The sequence below is a fragment of the Triturus cristatus genome, chromosome 7 (genome assembly GCF_964204655.1).
Source record: "Triturus cristatus chromosome 7, aTriCri1.1, whole genome shotgun sequence".
In the NCBI taxonomy this organism is placed as follows: Eukaryota; Metazoa; Chordata; class Amphibia; order Caudata; family Salamandridae; genus Triturus; species Triturus cristatus.
In genome coordinates, this window is record NC_140590.1 from 1,078,229,669 (window position 1) to 1,078,248,613 (window position 18,945).

Sequence of the window (18,945 nt, forward strand, 5' to 3'; positions counted from 1 at the left end):
ACGGATTGTTTCCTAACCGAGTCTAACATCCTCCTCTTCATTTTTGTATACTAACATTTCTGGGCCATATGGCAAGGTCGCTAACCGGTGTCAGGTCCTACTACCTGCGCCTCACCTAAAGATGTGCACATGCGCAGCCGGGCCCGGTAATTAACCCGGTCCACGCCGTGAACTTCATTTACCCACTAAAGGAGGGCCCTTACTCTGCGCCATCCGGTGACGTCATGAGTATGCGCGCGCGGGGTGGCTACCAGCCTAAGGAAAGAGTGACTCCCCAACCCGCGCCCCTTTGAAGCACCAGTTACCTTGCCCCTGAAGTTCTAGGAGGGGCCAATGACCCCTCCCCCTGGGCGGGAACCTCCATGGGATGATGCCCGCCCCCTCAGACCTTAAAATAGTTGCTCACCGGTCATGACCTTACCGCATGCCCCATTCCTAATAAATACGACGACCTATGGGAAAAAATACTAAAGGATAACTACACTGACTAAGTCATACATCATGCATAACACCGTAGAGCTACAAGGGAAAAAAGGGCCTAAACACAATTGCACCAGCAACACATAATACAGTACCATTCACTGCAATGGGAGAGAAAGTCCTACGAGAAAGCATCATCAGCAACATAACATTCCAGATACAGTATCGGTCACTACAATGGGAGAGAAAGTCCTAAGAGAAAGCCTCATCAGAAAATAAACATTCCAGATACAGTTTACTACGCATGGGAAATTAAGCTAACAACATCCTAGCAATTTACACACTAAATCGGACTAGTACCGCATCAACCGCGTTGCTCCAGGGATGGTGGGTGGGAAAACAAGAAGCCCCGAGCGCAGGACACGTCCGGTGTGGGGGAGCGTCCAGGCAACAAGGGGGTCACCTGGGCGCTCCCCGCTTCTTTATCCTGGAAGGCCTGAGGGGGGGGTGGCTACGCCCCCCCACCCAGCCCCTCAGCATCCCGCCCCCTCCCCCCCGACCCGGATGTCGATTAGTGCCATCCGGGTCAGGGAGGGCGGCAACCAATCGGTGGCAGGACGCGCCCCAGAGGACACGCCCCACCACCGAGAGGTCCAGGAGGTAAGGGCGGTCACCGCACCACCATGTGGGCGGGGGGGGCCAAGAGCCCCCCCCTTTTCACATGGTCAGTGACTGGCTGCCACCCCCCTCCCTATGACCACACCAACCCCCGGACACAGGAACATAAAACATGGTATCTTTGGAAGGCGGGAGGTCGCAAGACCCCCCGGCCGTATTTATTAAGTTATAAAACAATACATTTTTTTATTGCACGATAATCAGTTATACAAAAATCAGCAGGACATTAGATACATTATTGTCAACAGGTGTGAGTGACTATCCTTAACAAAACTCTAATACAGATTGTTTCCTAACCGAGTCTAACATCCTCCTCTGCATTTTTGTATACTAACATTTCTGGGCCATATGGCAAGGTCGCTAACCGGTGTCAGGTCCTACTAGCTGCGCCTCACCTAAAGATGTGCGCATGCGCAGCCGGGCCCGGTAATTAACCCGGTCCACGCCGTAAACTTCATTTACCCACTAAAGGAGGGCCCTTACTCTGCGCCATCCGGTGACGTCATGAGTATGCGTGCGCGGGGTGGCTACCAGCCTAAGGAAAGCGTGACTCCCCAACCCGCGCCCCTTTGAAGCACCAGTTACCTTGCCCCTGAAGTTCTAGTAGGGGCCAATGGCCCCTCCCCCTGGGCGGGAACCTCCATAGGATGATGCCCGCACCCTCAGACCTTAAAATAGTTGCTCACCGGTCATGACCTTACCGCCACAGGCCAGCATTGTTAACCGACGATCTGGCCTCCCCCTTCCTAGACCTAAACCAGGAGCGCGCTTACTTTGCAAATCCCTCCAACCAGGCCCAGACACTATTAGACCACAGGACGTTCCCTGCCTCAGTCAAGTGTACCCCGTCCCTCAGGTAGAACTGCTCGCCCCGGATACACCCATGTGGAATCGTCTGCAACCGGGGGGCTCGAAATAATTTGTCCAACTGTGTGTTGATCCTCCGTACCGAGTGATTCAACGCCCTGACCGAGTCCCCCCCTCGCCACTGCCACCGAGGGATAAGTTGCGACCAAACTACTATGGAACCCGGGCAAGTCCTGGCCACCCACCCCGCAGTGGAGATGATTTCCTCAATAAGGATGCGCCTCCCCAGTTTGGCCAAATCATTCTCCCCCAGGTGAAGTATCACCACTGACGGGGGGCGGGCTGCTGAGCTAAGAGTCCCTGGAAAAAGTTCCTAAACTGGCTGAGGCATAGACCCCCTCTCCCGAAGAATGAGATATCAAACCCCTTTTGCGCCGCCTTCTTCCTACGGTCTCCAGAAAGAAAAACATGTTCCGCACGCCTCACATAAGAGTGGCCCACAATCCAAGTCACCAATTTCCTGTGTCCTTCGTGCTGTGCTGGTGTCGATCGTTGACGCCCGGTGGCGAGTTCCTCCCCTGCGTCACAGGTTTGAGAAACTGCAAAAAACAGAAACATACCAGGCGTGAGCACCGTCCTGTCACAACATGTCAATTCGTACATAACGTTTGTAACATTCGGACGACCATCTCCCCAGTCTCTTCACATTCTCAAGTGGGAGACCCCTCGCCACTGCCTCAGTTGCTGCCCCAATCCTAAAGGAGTGGGTGCCAAATTCTTTTGGATCAAAACCTGCCAGTCTGACAGTCAGCTCCAAGACTCGCCTAAACTGGTACCTGGTCAATGGTGTACCGTCGGCGTGACACAACAGTGCGCCCCCGCCGTGCCCTCCCGCTGCCTGCAGAAAGCCTCCACGTGAGAAACTGGGCAGCAAGGGTTGGCCCGGGCCCGGTGGAGCACTATGGTGTGACCCCGAGAATCCTGGTCAGTTTTTGATCTCTGAATTGTTATCCACATAATGTCCTCACTGATCTTCGCACCGGCCCACTGTAGGCCGCCCAAGTTATCAGCTTTCGACCCAGCAACTAACTCCCCAATCCTCAGAGCCCCATAGAAGGCCAGGGAAAATGCAGCCTTGAACAGAAGTACCTCCCACTCAGAGCTACAGACACTGTGAAGCGCCCCCAATAAGGCTGTCAGCCGTGCCTGTCCAATGGGCCTTCTCTTATCACCCCGGTAACCCTGTAAATGGCGCCAACCCCTCAAGGCCTTGCGTACCATAAAGGTGTTAGTGGGATCTCGCATGCCCTTAGCCTGTGCGAAGAAGGAGACCACCGCCCTATGTCTGCTCGCAGCCGCCACTGAGCGCCCTTCCCTGTGCATCGATTCTAGGTAGGCTGCAAAGCTGTCCTCCTGGGCCCACCTAACCTCCCATTCCTGCCCCAAGAAAGCCCGGTAAGACAAAAACGCCCCTTCGTAAGCTGTCTTGGTCCTGGAGGCTAAGCTAGCAACCACGAGGTCCTGTAATCTGGGGCACCAATCTGCCAAAGTACTGCCGGGAAGTGCGCTGGCGAGGGGTCTGCTGCAGGAAGATGTTCCCTGAAAACCTGCATTTTAAAGCGAGAAAGAGAGTCAGCTGCATTGTTGAGGATGCCAGGGACATGCTTGGCTCTGAAAACCACATTCCATTTTAAGCACTGCAACACAATCTCCTTTATCAAGCGCAGTATGAATGGACAGCGTGCCCCCTGTTGGTTTATACATTCCACAACTGTCATGTTATCAGACCAGAACACCACAGATTGATTGCATAAGTGTTCCGGCCAGACCATCAATGCTACCCATATTGGGAAGAGTTCCAGGAAGCCAATATTGGCGGTCAGACCCCATGCTCTCCATTCTGCCGGCCACCGCTGGGCGACCCACTTGGTCCCCAGGATGGCACCAAAGCCCGCACTCCCCGCAGCGTCTGTCCATAAACCCAATTCTGCTGATGTGGCGGGAGGACCTGACCACACTACTCTGCCATTAAAATCCTCCAGGAATGCCATCCATATATGCATATCCTGGCGAACCTCAGATGACAACCTCGTGCGGTGATGTTTCTCCCGTAGCCCTTTCATAGCTTGGGCAATGGAGCGTGAGAAAGGGCGTGCCATTGGGATGACCCGCAGTGCAAAGTTCAGTTGCCCCACCACTTCCTGCAGCTGTTGCAAGGTAGCCTTGTCTTTGCGTAGGCATCGACGTAGGGCTGCTCTAAACCTAGACACTTTGTCCCTGGGCAACCTGAAGCATCCTTCCACTGAGTCAATTTCGATACCAAGGAATTCCAAACAGGTGGACGGGCCAACCGTCTTCCCTGGTGCTAGCGGGACCCCAAAAGCCCGCATGAGCACGCAAAATTCCTGCAATGCCCAAGCACACTCCTGAGATCCCGCCGCACCTAAGAAAAGGAAATCGTCCAGATAATGCATGACCCGCTGGTGGCCCGTCGCCTCTCTCATGACCCATTCCAAAAATGAGCTAAACGTCTCAAAGTAGGCACATGATATGGAACAGCCCATGGGCATGCATTTATCCATGTAAAACTTGCCCTCAAAAGTGAAACCTAAGAGGTGGTGGTCCACAGGATGGACTGGGAGGAGACGGAAAGCAGATTCTATGTCTGATTTTGCCATCATTGCCCCTAGCCCCAGCGCACGCAATAAGTCAACTGCCTGGTCAAATGAGTCATACTTTACACTACAAATCCCCTCATCAATAGCATCATTCAAGGACGCTCCTCTAGGCGTCGACAGGTTGTGGATCAGTCTGAACTCCCCTTTCTCTTTTTTGGGTACTACCCCTAGCGGTGAACACACAAAATTGGGTACAGGCACCTTCTGGAAAGGGCCAGCTAAAAAACAAGAAGCCCCGAGCGCAGGGCACGTCCGGTGTGGGGGAGCGTCCAGGCAACAAGGGGGTCACCTGGGCGCTCCCCGCTTCTTTATCCTGGAAGGCCTGAGGGGGGGGGTGGCTACGCCCCCCCACCCAGCCCCTCAGCAGCCCGCCCCCCCCCCGACCCGGATGTCGATTAGCGCCATCCGGGTCAGGGAGGGCGGCAACCAATCGGTGGCAGGGCGCGCCCCAGAGGACACGCCCCACCACCGAGAGGTCCAGGAGGTAAGGGCGGTCGCCGCACCGCCATGCGGGAGGGGGGGCCAAGAGCCCCCCCTTTTCATTAGTTTTATCTTCAGTGACTTGAGACTGTTTGAAGCAGTTTGTGTAGCAAAGGCAGCGGGCACCATTTTAAAAGTAGCTCAAGCGAACAACGTTATCTCTGCCTATGTGTGTAGCAGGAGCAAATGCCTAACTGAAACTGCTGCGCAACTAAAATCAGCCAGTGAGCGCGCGCGTTTGGATCAGCCGTGCTTAGTTTGTTTCAACCCCCGTCACAAGCATGGATTTGAAAATTTCACACAGCGCTGAATGTTTGAGGCACATCGTTTTTACATAAAGTGGATTTACTTACTTTGGGATATGTGAATCGGAGAGCTTCCTTGTCCATGCATCTCACTGTGCACTGCCGAGTCTGATGGTAATGCGGCTTTGCATTGGTCAGTGAGCCTGCCTTTTCATTGCCAGGCAACACGGCATCAAAACGAGAAATGTTTGGATGTCCAACATACGTTTGTCACCTCAGTGACACGCTCACTGTTGTCTGCAAATGTAGATGCATGTCATCAAAGTGATATGCTCACTGTTGCTTGTCAATTTGAATGCGTGTCATCTCAGTGACTCACACACTGTGCCTTGCCATATTGAGGTTTGTTAGTTAAAAGCGCGGCATCTCAGTGACACGCACACTGTTGCCTTCAAATACAAAAATGTGTCATCTCAGCGACACGCACACTGTTGCTTTCCAGTTTAAAAGCGTGCCATCTCAGTAACACGCACACTGTGTCTTGCCAATTTTAAAGTCTGCTAATTTTGTAGTGTGTCATTGCAGTGATATGCACACTGCTGCCTGCAAATATAAAAGGTTGTCATCTCAGTGACACGCACACTGTTGCTCGCAGATATAGAAGAGTGTCATCTCAGTGATACGCTCACTGTTGCTAGTCAATTTAAAGGTGTGTTATCTCAGTGACATAATTTAACTTTGTGTCATCCAAGTGATACTCACACTGTGCCTTGTCAGTTTTGAAGTGTGTCATCCCAGTCACAAACACACTGTGCCTTGCTGATTTTAAAGCATGCTACCTCACTCATTTTCAAAGGTTATTTGCTTCTGTGGTGCATGTGGTTATATTGCATTATATCATTGGAATGTTTTACATGTTAAAACATACTTGCTCTATTACCATTTACAATTTGTATTCATTGTTTTAGTTTGTGAGGTCATACTTCCATTTAGTATTAAATTGTGAATCTTCTTTTCTTTAATCTTTCCTACACCTAGGTGCCGATTACGACCCTGTAAAAACCGGGTACGAACCGTCGGACGGAGCATATTCTCCGTCCGACGCGTACCCGGTCAGAACAAGATACATACATGGAAGTACAATTCGCACGGAAATACTATTTCCGTACGATTCGTACAAAGCACCGACCGACGAAAATATACATACAAATGTGATCCGGGAAAGCGCCGACGTGACGTCGGGACGCACGATTCGCACCGACGTCATCCCGCACAGAGAATATTTTCCGGCAGCCAAAAACTGCCGGGAAATCAGGACGACGCGAACAAGGAGTACCTGCACGCTACGGACAGACATGGACCCGAACCTACGTGTCATCCCGGCCCTCATAGCAGTCGACCTCCTCTACAGGTTCCGACGCAGACGCCGCAGAAGGTCAGCACAACAAAGGGAGGGGGGAAAGGGGGGGGGCAGGAGCAGGGGCAGGCCACAAAACCCCCACCCAAGTCACACAGCACACATGCCCTGGACATACCTGACCCCCAGGCCCTGGTCACTACGAGGGGGTGGGGGCGTGTCCAGCAAAGCCAGCATCTGCCACAACGGAAGTGGTTGACGATGCGAACCGGTAACACAACAATACAGGTACATCCCGTACCCACGCCTTAAGAGCGTGGGTACGAGTCGTACCACGCCCACACCTACGTCACCCCAACAATGGCGGGACGGCTGTACCCATGTGGCAAAGGCCTGGGTACGGCCCGCACAAGCATTCCACAGCGTGGGTACGGATATGTACGGACCGTACCCACACCCCCGTATGCATGGAGCGTACCCCCCATCCCAACAGTGTACGTACGGACCGTACCCCCACCCCCGTATGCATGGAGCGTACCCCCCATCCCAACGGTGTACGTACGGACCATACCCCCACCCCCGTATGCATGGAGCGTACCCCCCATGCCAACAGTGTACGTACGAACCGTACCCCCATCCCGTATGCATGGAGCGTACCCCCACCCCAACCGTGTATGTACGACCCGTACCCTCACCCGCGTATGTATGGAGTGTACCCCCACCCCAACCGTGTATGTACAACCCGTACCCTCACCCGCATATGTATGGAGCGTACCTCCACCCCAACCATGTATGTACGACCCGTACCCTCACCCGCGTATGTATGGAGCGTACCCCCACCGTGTATGTACGATCCGTACCCTCACCCACGTATGTATGGAGCGTACCCCCACCCCAACCGTGTATGTACGACCCGTACCCTCACCCGCATATGTATGGAGCGTATCCCCACCCCAACAGTGTATGTACGGACCGTATCCCCCACCCCCGTATGCATGGAGCGCACCCCCATCCCAACAGCGTACGTACGGACCGTACCCCCACCCCCGTATGCATGGAGCGTACCCCCCATGCCAACAGTGTACGTATGGACCGTACCCCCACCCCGTATGCATGGAGCGTACCCCCACCCCAACCATGTATGTACGACCCGTACCCTCACCCGCGTACGTATGGAGCGTACCCCCACCCCAACCGTGTATGTACGACCCGTACCCTCACCCGCATATGTATGGAGCGTACCCCCACCCCAACTGTGTATGTATGACCCGTACCCTCACCCGCGTACGTATGGAGCGTACCCCCACCCCAACCGTGTATGTACGACCCGTACCCTCACCCGCGTATGTATGGAGCGTACCCCCACCCCAACAGTGTACGTACGGACCGTACCCCCACCCGCGTATGTATGGAGCGTACCCCCACCCCAACAGTGTACGTACGGACCGTACCCCCACCCGCGTATGCATGGAGCGAACCCACACCCATGTATGTTCTAAGCGTACATATCCTGAAATAGGAGGGTTGGGTGCAGAGTCCTCCCAGCAGTGCCCGGACATAAGAGGGGTGTGTGCAGAGTCCTCCACGCAGTGCCCAGACACAGGAGGGGTGTGTGCAGAGTCCTCCCAGCAGTGCCCAGACACAGGAGGGGTGGGTGCCTAACACTCACAGCAGTGCCCAGACACAGGAGGGGTGGGTGCCTAACACTCCCAGCAGTGCCCAGACACAGGAGGGGTGTGTGCAGAGTCCTCCCAGCAGTGCCCAGACACAGGAGGGGTGTTTGCAGAGTCCTCCCAGCAGTGCCCAGTCATAAGAGGGGTGTGTGCAGAGTCCTCCCAGCAGTGCCCAGACACAGGAGGGGTGGGTGCCTAACACTCACAGCAGTGCCCAGACACAGGAGGGGTGGGTGTCTAACACTCACAGCAGTGCTCCGACATAGGAGGGGTGTGTGCAGAGTCCTCCCAGCAGTGCCCAGACACAGGAGGGGTGTGTGCAGAGTCCTCCCAGAAGTGCCCAGTCATAAGAGGGGTGTGTGCAGAGTCCTCCCAGCAGTGCCCAGACACAGGAGGGGTGTGTGCAGAGTCCTCCCAGCAGTGCCCAGTCATAAGATGGGTGTGTGCAGAGTCCTCCCAGCAGTGCCCAGACACAGGAGGGGTGGGTGCCTAACACTCCCAGCAGTGCCCAGACACAGGAGGGGTGTGTGCAGAGTCCTCCCAGCAGTGCCCAGACACAGGAGGGGTGGGTGCCTAACACTCACAGCAGTGCCCAGACACAGGAGGGGTGGGTGCCTAACACTCCCAGCAGTGCCCAGACACAGGAGGGGTGTGTGCAGAGTCCTCCCAGCAGTGCCCAGACACAGGAGGGGTGTGTGCAGAGTCCTCCCAGCAGTGCCCAGTCATAAGAGGGGTGTGTGCAGCGTCCTCCCAGCAGTGCCCAGACACAGGAGGGGTGGGTGCCTAACACTCACAGCAGTGCCCAGACACAGGAGGGGTGGGTGCCTAACACTCACAGCAGTGCCCAGACACAGGAGGGGTGTGTGCAGAGTCCTCCCAGCAGTGCCCAGACACAGGAGGGGTGTGTGCAGAGTCCTCCCAGCAGTGCCCAGTCATAAGAGGGGTGTGTGCAGAGTCCTCCCAGCAGTGCCCAGACACAGGAGGGGTGTGTGCAGAGTCCTCCCAGCAGTGCCCAGTCATAAGAGGGGTGTGTGCAGAGTCCTCCCAGCAGTGCCCAGACACAGGAGGGGTGGGTGCCTAACACTCCCAGCAGTGCCCAGACACAGGAGGGGTGTGTGCAGAGTCCTCCCAGCAGTGCCCAGACACAGGAGGGGTGTGTGCAGAGTCCTCCCAGCAGTGCCCAGTCATAAGAGGGGTGTGTGCAGAGTCCTCCCAGCAGTGCCCAGACACAGGAGGGGTGGGTGCCTAACACTCCCAGCAGTGCCCAGACACAGGAGGGCTGTGTGCAGAGTCCTCCCAGCAGTGCCCAGACACAGGAGGGGTGTGTGCAGAGTCCTCCCAGCAGTGCCCAGACACAGAAGGGGTGGGTGCCTAACACTCACAGCAGTGCCCCTGCAAAGAAAAGGGGGGAGTACCCACAGATCCAATGCCCACAAATGTCAGGCAGGTGCACAAAGATCCTGCAGTACATGTACCACATGTGTGCGAGGCTGGGAGTATACACATGCATAGCGCCGAAAAGAAAACATGTCCACATGAAGTCATGACAACAGTCTACATGCACAAGTACAGTGACCACCAAGGACGCCACGAATGATGCAGGTGGAGACATCGCTCAGCATGCATGGCCCAAGTCTAACGAGTCCGTCACACACCCAGCCAATGTAGACACAGCTCAGCACCACATATTGGAATGACCCTGCAGGGAAGATGTCAGGTTACACAGAGGAAGGAACACACCTTGGGACGATGTCACCATGCAGTAACTGCTTACATGAACAAAGTTATGTAGCCAACAGCTTGTGATGGCACACAGATACCAGGGTCCACCCTATGACCAGCACAAGACTACAATTCCCACACACCCAACACATTATCACCACCCAAAATAATGGAGCAGGTCCACCAACAGCAATACCAGACAGACAGTAGTGTACTAAGGAAAAAGAAATTGCTTTATTCAGCATCCAAAAATCTGTTTGTCCCTTGAAAGTTCAAAATGTACAATGCCCATAAGGCAATCCAAAGTTCAAATCCAGGTGGGGGACACAGTGGGACGCGTGTCCCCTAGCTTGCCTGCACAGTCAGACTCCTTTGTCTTCTAGAGGGGGGGGGGGGCATCATGTGGGGGGGAAGGACCAGGCACCGCAGGGACATGAGGGCGAAGGGTAGGCGTCGTGGGTGCAGGGACGGAGGACTCCACCACAGGGGGTGGGGCAGCGCCAAAGGCGGAGGTCAGGATGGCGCTGCACACCCTAGCAAGGTCCTCCAGCGACTCCCCTGCACCCGAAGGAACCACAGGCCCCAAGGAGGGGGGGGGGTCGGAGGGATGGGTCGCAGCGCCACTGGGGGAGGGTGTGGACAGGGGGGGGACTCAACCACCCTGACCGGGGACTCCTTTGACCGCTTGCGGGGTGGTGTCACTGTGGGGCTCAGGGACAGAGCGGCCATGAAGGAGTCTTTGCTGGATTTGTGGCCAGGAGAGCTGAGGGGAGGGGATTTGGAGGGAGTGGATTTTGTGGAATGCGGACTCCCACTCTGGCTGCGTGTCTTATGTTTGCCCCCCGACCCAGTGGGTGTGCCTACTTCACCCTGTGTGTGCGTGCCAGGAGGTGTGCGTTTGACCTTCCCTGCTGGTGTGGTGCCTGTGTCTGTTGTGGTGGGTGCATGCTGACGTCTGGGTGTACGTGGGACAGGCATGGGAGTGGGAAGTGTGGATGGGTCAGGGGTAGGGGTTGGACGAAGCGCTGCAGGAGACCCACTGCTGCAGTCAGTGTCGAGTCAATGGACCTCAGCAAGTTGCGTTGGTCAGCCTGCGATGAGAAAATGCCCTCCAAGTATGCCTCCATGTTGTTCAGCACTTGGCTGTGGCCATGGAGGACATTAAGCATCGCAGCCTGACCAACCTGCAACTGCCGCTGGATGTCCACAGACTCGGCATTGGCGGCAGCAGTGGAGACAGGGGCAGGGGGTGTGGTGCCTGGCAGGAAGGAGACATGTGGTGACTGGGCATGCTGGGAAGGGACACGAGCAAGTGGGAGGCGGCTGATGGCAATGGAGGGGGTGGGGAGAGATGTTGTGCCGCTGTCAGCTGCTGGTGCAGCCTCCGCCCACTCAGAGAGCTCATCCTCAGACCCGTCAGCTTCATATTCTGTGGTGGCAGTGGACAGGTCCTCGGCCTCACTCCCCTCCGCCTCAGTTCCACTCGATGTGCCAGCCAAGATGTCACCGCTGGCACTGGTGCTCGGTCCCTCCGCTCCGTCTGTGCTGATGTCTCCCTCCGTGTCCCCCGACGATGCTGTGGGCAAAGTGAAGAGACAGCAATTAATCACACACCTGTATACATATGTCACATGAGTCCAATCTACAAAGGTTACAGTGCATAGCCTGAAAAGAAAGATGAGTAACATCTACAAAACAAGGTACATATGTAGGCCTTGCAACACACAGTTGGTTGACCCACCATGCCACTGAAAAACTATGGAGAGCATGACACAATAGCAAATGACATGAAATGGATTTTGACAGAGGAGCCAGGCTCTGGGGACAATCCAGCACTGCATCTGCACCACACAGCGTTGCCGAAAATAGGGATGAGCAGGGACCATATCCATGAACTTTAGGCACATGCTGCATAGGTAATACTGAAAACATGCCCACCATGACTGGCTCACTGCACCTTGAGTGTATGTCCAGACAAACATCATACACTGGCCAGACCTAGCAAGGAGATATCAGGTTTTGACATGTAGGCTTTGCCCGCACCAACCACCCCCTACATGAGACAATTTGTTGAGACACAGGAAGCACTTACATCTCTTAGTCTGGGTGAAATACACATGGGCTGGATAAATGCAAGATTGGACACAAAATACCCAAGGTGCACCTGTCCAAATAATCATGTACAAATGGTCATCATCAGATGATTGTAACAAGACACACAGGCACTGGCCACCGTGAGTATGAACAAGGAAAATCAGGTCAGGCTGTATAGTGGACACTTGTACTACATTTTACGTCAATATACATGGTGCCAGGGGACAATGGCACAGAGCACAACCTATGCTGTAGACACTGAGTGTGTCCACATTTTGTGATGACACACATGACACCTAGGAAAATATGCCCCAGGGGACAGTAGTGGCCACACAACTCCATGGTCCTGAATGGGAATGACTGCAACACACGCCACCATCCCTGCACTATGCGTATCGCACACTCATGCACATCATGTCACAGGCCACAACATAGGACATGCGTGCTGTAAGGCATGACACTTGAGAGACTAACTCCCATGTCTGGACTCAGCATCAGTGCCAACTGACATGGAACTCACAAGTACTGAACTGGACAGGGCACAGGCAAGGTCCCAAAACCTGTTACACACCACCCCCACACATGATGCTACAGGCATTGTTCACGTGGATAAACTGCCAGCCTAGATAACCTTGTGAAGGAGTGACTACACACAGACCAGGGAACACATTGCAAGGAGGGGAAGGGAGGCAGGAGAGCACCGCTATACTGTGGGTAACAGGATCTGCACAGCACCTTTAAACCCTGGCAGTGTATCCATGCAACTGTGCACTTACAAATGCTGGTGACACACAACAAACACACATGTACCTACCCCCTTCCTGCTGCTGCTTCTCCTGTAAGCGCCTGTCCAAGTCTGAAAAGACCACCGCCAGCACACGCTTGTGGATGTGGGTCAGACGGCGGCGCCCGCGGTTCTTATGGGTCTCAGGTGAGTCCCCCAGCAGGACCCGCGCGATCCTCCGTGTCCAGCACCGGATATCCTGCCAGCGTTTTCTCACCTGGGCCAGGCGCCGCTTGCGACCCCCCGTCCTCCTCACGGCACTGACGGCGTTCATCCAGATCTGCTTCTTGGCAGAGGCGCCTACCTGTGAGGATGAACAAGTGACACCACATCAATACACCTGGCACATGTCACAGAGACACATATTAGAACAAATGTGCTGTTTACAACAAGGCATAGTATGCATCCAACGCATTGCACCTTTGTCATAGGGACATGATCCTCTGGGGAAGGGCAAAAGCAGTACGTGCCATTGAAAGTACACAGGTGGAATGAGGGCAACGACACAATCAATGATCCAGGCTCACACTGTGCATCACAAGCTACACCAGGATTCTGTGCAGCACCTCAAAGCAGTCACATGCCACAGGCCACTGACGCTACCTCAGCAGGGGACACAGACACACACAGACACAGGACATTCACCTGCCATTGCCAAATGCAGCTACAAACCTCACTCTGCACATGTGCCACTAGACGGGGGGGCTCACAGGTGTGGGGCTGGCTCTGCACATCAGACACACAGCACTGCTCCCTGCTCACATCACATGGGCAGGGTATATCCATCCCTCATGCAGCTTGGGTGCTACACTCCACATATGCACCCACCCACATGACAGGGGACTTACACACACACCGATGTCCAGGGTACGAACACATCATGTGGACACTCTCAGCACAGGTACACAGAACTAACACACATCTGTGGGTACAGTCACCTGTCACACTGGGCTGACCACAGAATCACATGAGGACTGTAGAGGCTACATTCCCAGGAGGATAAGACAGGCAGAATGTGGCATGCACCATGCAGTGATTGTCACAGTAAACACAATGCAAGTGAGGATGGCAGACATGCACCACAGCATGCTCTGGCTGGGAGACATCAGGCATTCCCCCCCCCCGGGACCCACCCTACAGTACATTGCATGTGTGTCACACCTGGACACAATGCCAGAAGTCACAGTCACAAAAAAGGGACACAGTCTGTGCTAGTGGACTCTGCACTCACCTGATACCCTGGTCGCCCATACAGCAGGGGGTACTGTGGGAGGATCACATCCAGCAATGCCAGGTTCTCCTCCAGGGTGAAAGGCTGTGCCCTCTCCACAGACCTTGACATGGTTCCAGGGAATCAGGAGCAGCAGCTGGGTCGTAGAATCCAAAGATGTGCAGGCAAGTGCTCTCTCATGGGACCTGGCTGCCTTATATCTGCCTTGCTGGCCTGTTTCATGCACAGGAGTACAGAGTGATTGGTCACTCACATTTGCATCCTATGTTTCCTCCAATCCCTTCAAACCTAGCACAGTCAGTGGGTTTTTATTGTTTTTTTTCTTGAGCATGATGTCAACTCCAGAACCACATTGCAACAAAGTAGATTCATTCAAACTGACTTTTGCTGTGCACCTGCAGAAAAAAATTCATACTTTAAACTTTGTCTCCATGACAACCAGCATGCATGTAGGCCTTTATACTTGTCCCTCATGTGTCCCCTATGTAATTTGGAGATTCACACACAGGTACGGTGCGTTCTGGGGCCCTAGGGCACCCCAAATGCATAGCAATGGCCCGTACAGGCGTGTGTACGCTCCGTATCACTATGGGTACGCACACGCGAGCACACCCATAGTGATAGTGAGCGTACACGCGTGTGTACGGTCCGTATCACTATGGGTGTAATGGTGTATGCGTACCCATAGTGATACGGACCGTACACGCGCGCGTATGCTCACTATCACTATGGGTGTGCTGGCGTATGCGTACCCATAGTGATACGGACCGTACACGCGCGCGTACGCTCACTATCACTATGGGTGTGCAGGCGTATGCGTACCCATAGTGATACGGACCGTACACGCGCGCGTACGCTCACTATCACTATGGGTGTGCTGGCGTATGCGTACCCATAGTGATACGGACCGTACACGCGCGCGTACGCTCACTATCACTATGGGTGTGCTGGCGTATGCGTACCCATAGTGATACGGACCGTACACACGCGCGTACGCTCACTATCACTATGGGTGTGCTGGCGTATGCGTAGCCATAGTGATACGGACCGTACACGCGCGCGTATGCTCACTATCACTATGGGTAGGCCTACGGCAGCACTCCCATAGTGATAGGGAACGTACACAGGCCCTCAGAGCGAATGTACGGTGCCTTTCACACATCACAGTGGTGACAGGCAGCACACAGGAAGGAATAGAGCTGACATACTTGTCCATGGATGGACATCTAGGCATTGTCTGGGCAGTACTACATGTGTGGGGCACAGGTGTGAAAGGCTGTGATGTGGCACATTACTCCTGAGTCGAGAAGGCAATAGATGTATGATGAGATGTGTACAGATGTTATGTGTCACGGTGCAATATGTGCCAGGCATGCCCTTAACTCCTTTGACATGTGTGCATGTCGTACTGCACACTTGGGATGAGCGTCACTGGCATAGCATAGTCAACAACACATGCAAGTGTCCCCTGATGCCCGCTACAGGGGTTACCACACCAGACATGTGACTACCCACGGTGCACGATGTGTCTATGTCATGTATGTGTGGTGTGTTCCCATTAGCTTGATGTTGGTGTTCCCTCAAAAGCATCAGCTGTTGCAGCAACCAACATGTGTCTGTGTGTAGATGGACATGGCACACTGTTACGCACACCAGGCCACATGTGGTATCGGATGTGAGGTGTGTATGTATGCATGGGACACAGAGTAGCGTAACAAGGACCTGTCTGCATCCTCTCAATGTATGTGTGGTGAGTCATGACATGTACACCTTATTGGCAAGGTGTGTGGGCTGTCCTAGTGTAATGTCATGTGACCTGTGGCTCTAGTGTTCCGCTACCTGTCTCTGCAATCGACATCCTACTTCTGCTGATGTGTTGATGTATGTCACTCCTGTGTTGCGTCTGGCTGTTCACTTACACTGGGACACAGCTAGTCCCATGCCATGGCATGTGGAGGTTCACAATCTCCGTGTGTAGCTGGGTCTTGGTAGGAGTGTCACCTGGCAGCCATACGTGTCCAGGGCATGTAGCACATACCTGACTCCGTATGTAGCATATGTGTATTGACAGATTAACATGTGCTCAGTACATATAAATTGTTGTTGTAGTGCACTCACTCTTCCTTGTCACTTCCAAATTACTGCAGAGCGCCACCTCTTCCCCGACCAATTCCGGACTTGGCTGACATGCGGGAGAATGACTGTATGCGCTGCTACCGCTTCCCCCAACCGTTGATTGAGGAGTTGACGGCAAGGCTGGCACCACACCTGCAACCGCTGCACAGGTATCCTACGGCACTTACACCCAAGCTGAAGGTAATGGCAGCCCTACATTTTCTTGCCACAGGTACCTTTCAATATACCATAGCTCATGTTGGTGGCATGTCCCAGAGCATGTTCAGCCGTGTGCTGCATGATTTCTTAGAGGCCAGGTTGCTTCACCTGGATGAGTTCATCCATTTCCCAAATCCTGAACAGTTGACTGGGGTCAAGCGTGGATTCTATGCCCTGGGAGGGATGCCCCATGTCATTGGGTCCATAGATGGGACACATGTGGCTTTGGTACCACCACAGGCACAGGAGGTAGCATACAGGAATCGCAAACACTACCACTCCATCAATGCCCTTGTGGTGTGTCTGTCCAACATGGTGATTTCACATGTCTGTGCTCGTTTTCCAGGATCAGCACACAATGCCTACATCATGAGGCGTAGCAGGGTGCCTGAAATGATGACGCAGCTGCGCAACGAACGAGCATGTGTTGTTGGTGGGTACACTCTGTCTGTCCTGTATTTTGCGTAGACTTGCAGCACGACCGCTTCTCCTGTCCTACTTATGTCCATGTGGTTTCCATGTAGGGGACACTGGCTATCCCAACATGCCATGGCTGATCACACCTCTCCGCAACCCCAGCACGCTGGCCCAGCTCCGCTACAACACCGCCCATGGCCGGACAAGGCGAGTGATAGAGAGGACATTTGGCCTCCTGAAGAGCCGATTCAGATGCCTCCACAAGACCGGCAGCGCCCTCCCATATGCCCCGGCGAAGGTCTGCAAAATCTTCATGGTCTGCTGCATGCTGCACAACATGGCAGTTGAGAAAGCTGTGCCACTCATCCTGGATCAAGATGATCAGGACCATTCACCTGTGGAGGACGAAGGGCTTGGCAATGGGGCTAGTGATGTGGAGGATGTGGTTCCACAAGAGGACATTCGGAGTCGGCTCATACGCGACTTCTTTGCTTAGTGGTGAGTACCAGTGTCTGAGTGTGCACGCATTGGTCCCCATGTGGCATGTGTTGCGATGTGTGTGTCCATCTGCATGTATGCCACGTGAGTCAGAGGTGTGTGTGGATGTGTCACTCGAGTGATGGTGCCAGTGATGAGTGTATTTCCCCAGTCATAATTGTGACCTAGCATGTTGTCTTCCTTACATGTGTCGAGTACATGCACATGCAAGTGGCTGTGCTTTTTGTGGCTGACTTCTTGTGTGTCTCTCATTCCCAGGTACTTGCGCATGCCGTCTGCTGGTTGCATTGTTGTGGCACTGCTATTCCTCATGGACACGTCATCATGTGCTGACTCAGCGTTACACGCACGGACAAGTTTGGAAGTCTCCTTAGGGTAAGGGATGCATCAGGGGTGTATTGGGTGTGGCAGTTGTTTACGATGTGTGCACACTGCCCCTGTCGATGTTTGGTTCCTCTGCAGACATGTCTCATCACCATGGGACACATTACATGTAGCTGGGTACACCTGAATAGATGGTCAGACTTGTTGACAGTCATCTGTGATGGGATAGTGGATTGTGATGATGGCATCAATGTGTGTAACACTGCCCTCGGACACATACGGTTTGCATTGGCTTGACATGGTGTGGGACTTCCACATCAGAGGATCAATGGTGTATGGCAGCCTCTCCGTGAGCAGCAGGGGGTGTTTAGCTGTTACCCGACACTTGTGTGCCAGTTCCATGGCTATCACGCATTTGTGCTGCAGAAGGGGGGTTCCAGTGTTGGACCCACATGTTACTCTACATGACCTGTGTATGTGTACTCCGAGTTGCCTCTGCATTCCGGAATACATGACTAATAAAGGTGTCCCTATGCCTCCAAGGTGCCTCTTCTCAGTCAATGCTGGTGTGTTGCCACGGGGCATATGGCATGTCTGGCATGGTTTTCCGTGATAGTGGCTATGTGTCTATGTGTAGAGTAGCAAGATGCAAGCTGTTTGTGTGGGATTAGACTCTGTATTGTGCATGATGTCCATGACTGTGTGGGTATTGTGACATGTGCCATCCCCATGCATCCAACGTTGGCCAGGCCACCATTCTCTGCATCCACCTGACTCAAGCTTGCAGGACATGGTTCTGCCACCAGTCTACACATACCTGGGTGCCCCCAGGACACTCCACATGATCCCTGACCTCTGCGCATGACTGTCGCTGTACTCAATATGTCTGTTGGCACGGTTGTGCGGCCACCCCCTCAGCTGGTTGGGCCCATCACGGGTGTGTATGGTGCTCCATGTCTGTCTTGCCTAATACATTGTGACCCATGTGTGTCCTGTGCCAGACTCAGGCCCCAGGGTATGGATGGTTGAAGTCATATGAGAACTCAGGCATGGTTAGACTTTACAAGACATATGTAAGGTAATAATGCAAAATGTAGGCATCATCTCTTTATCGTGTAACTTTTCATTTGTGTTGGGGTACGTGGGGGGGGGAAGGGGGGTATGACAAGAGGGGATTTCCGGGTGTGTGGATCCAAAGTTCAC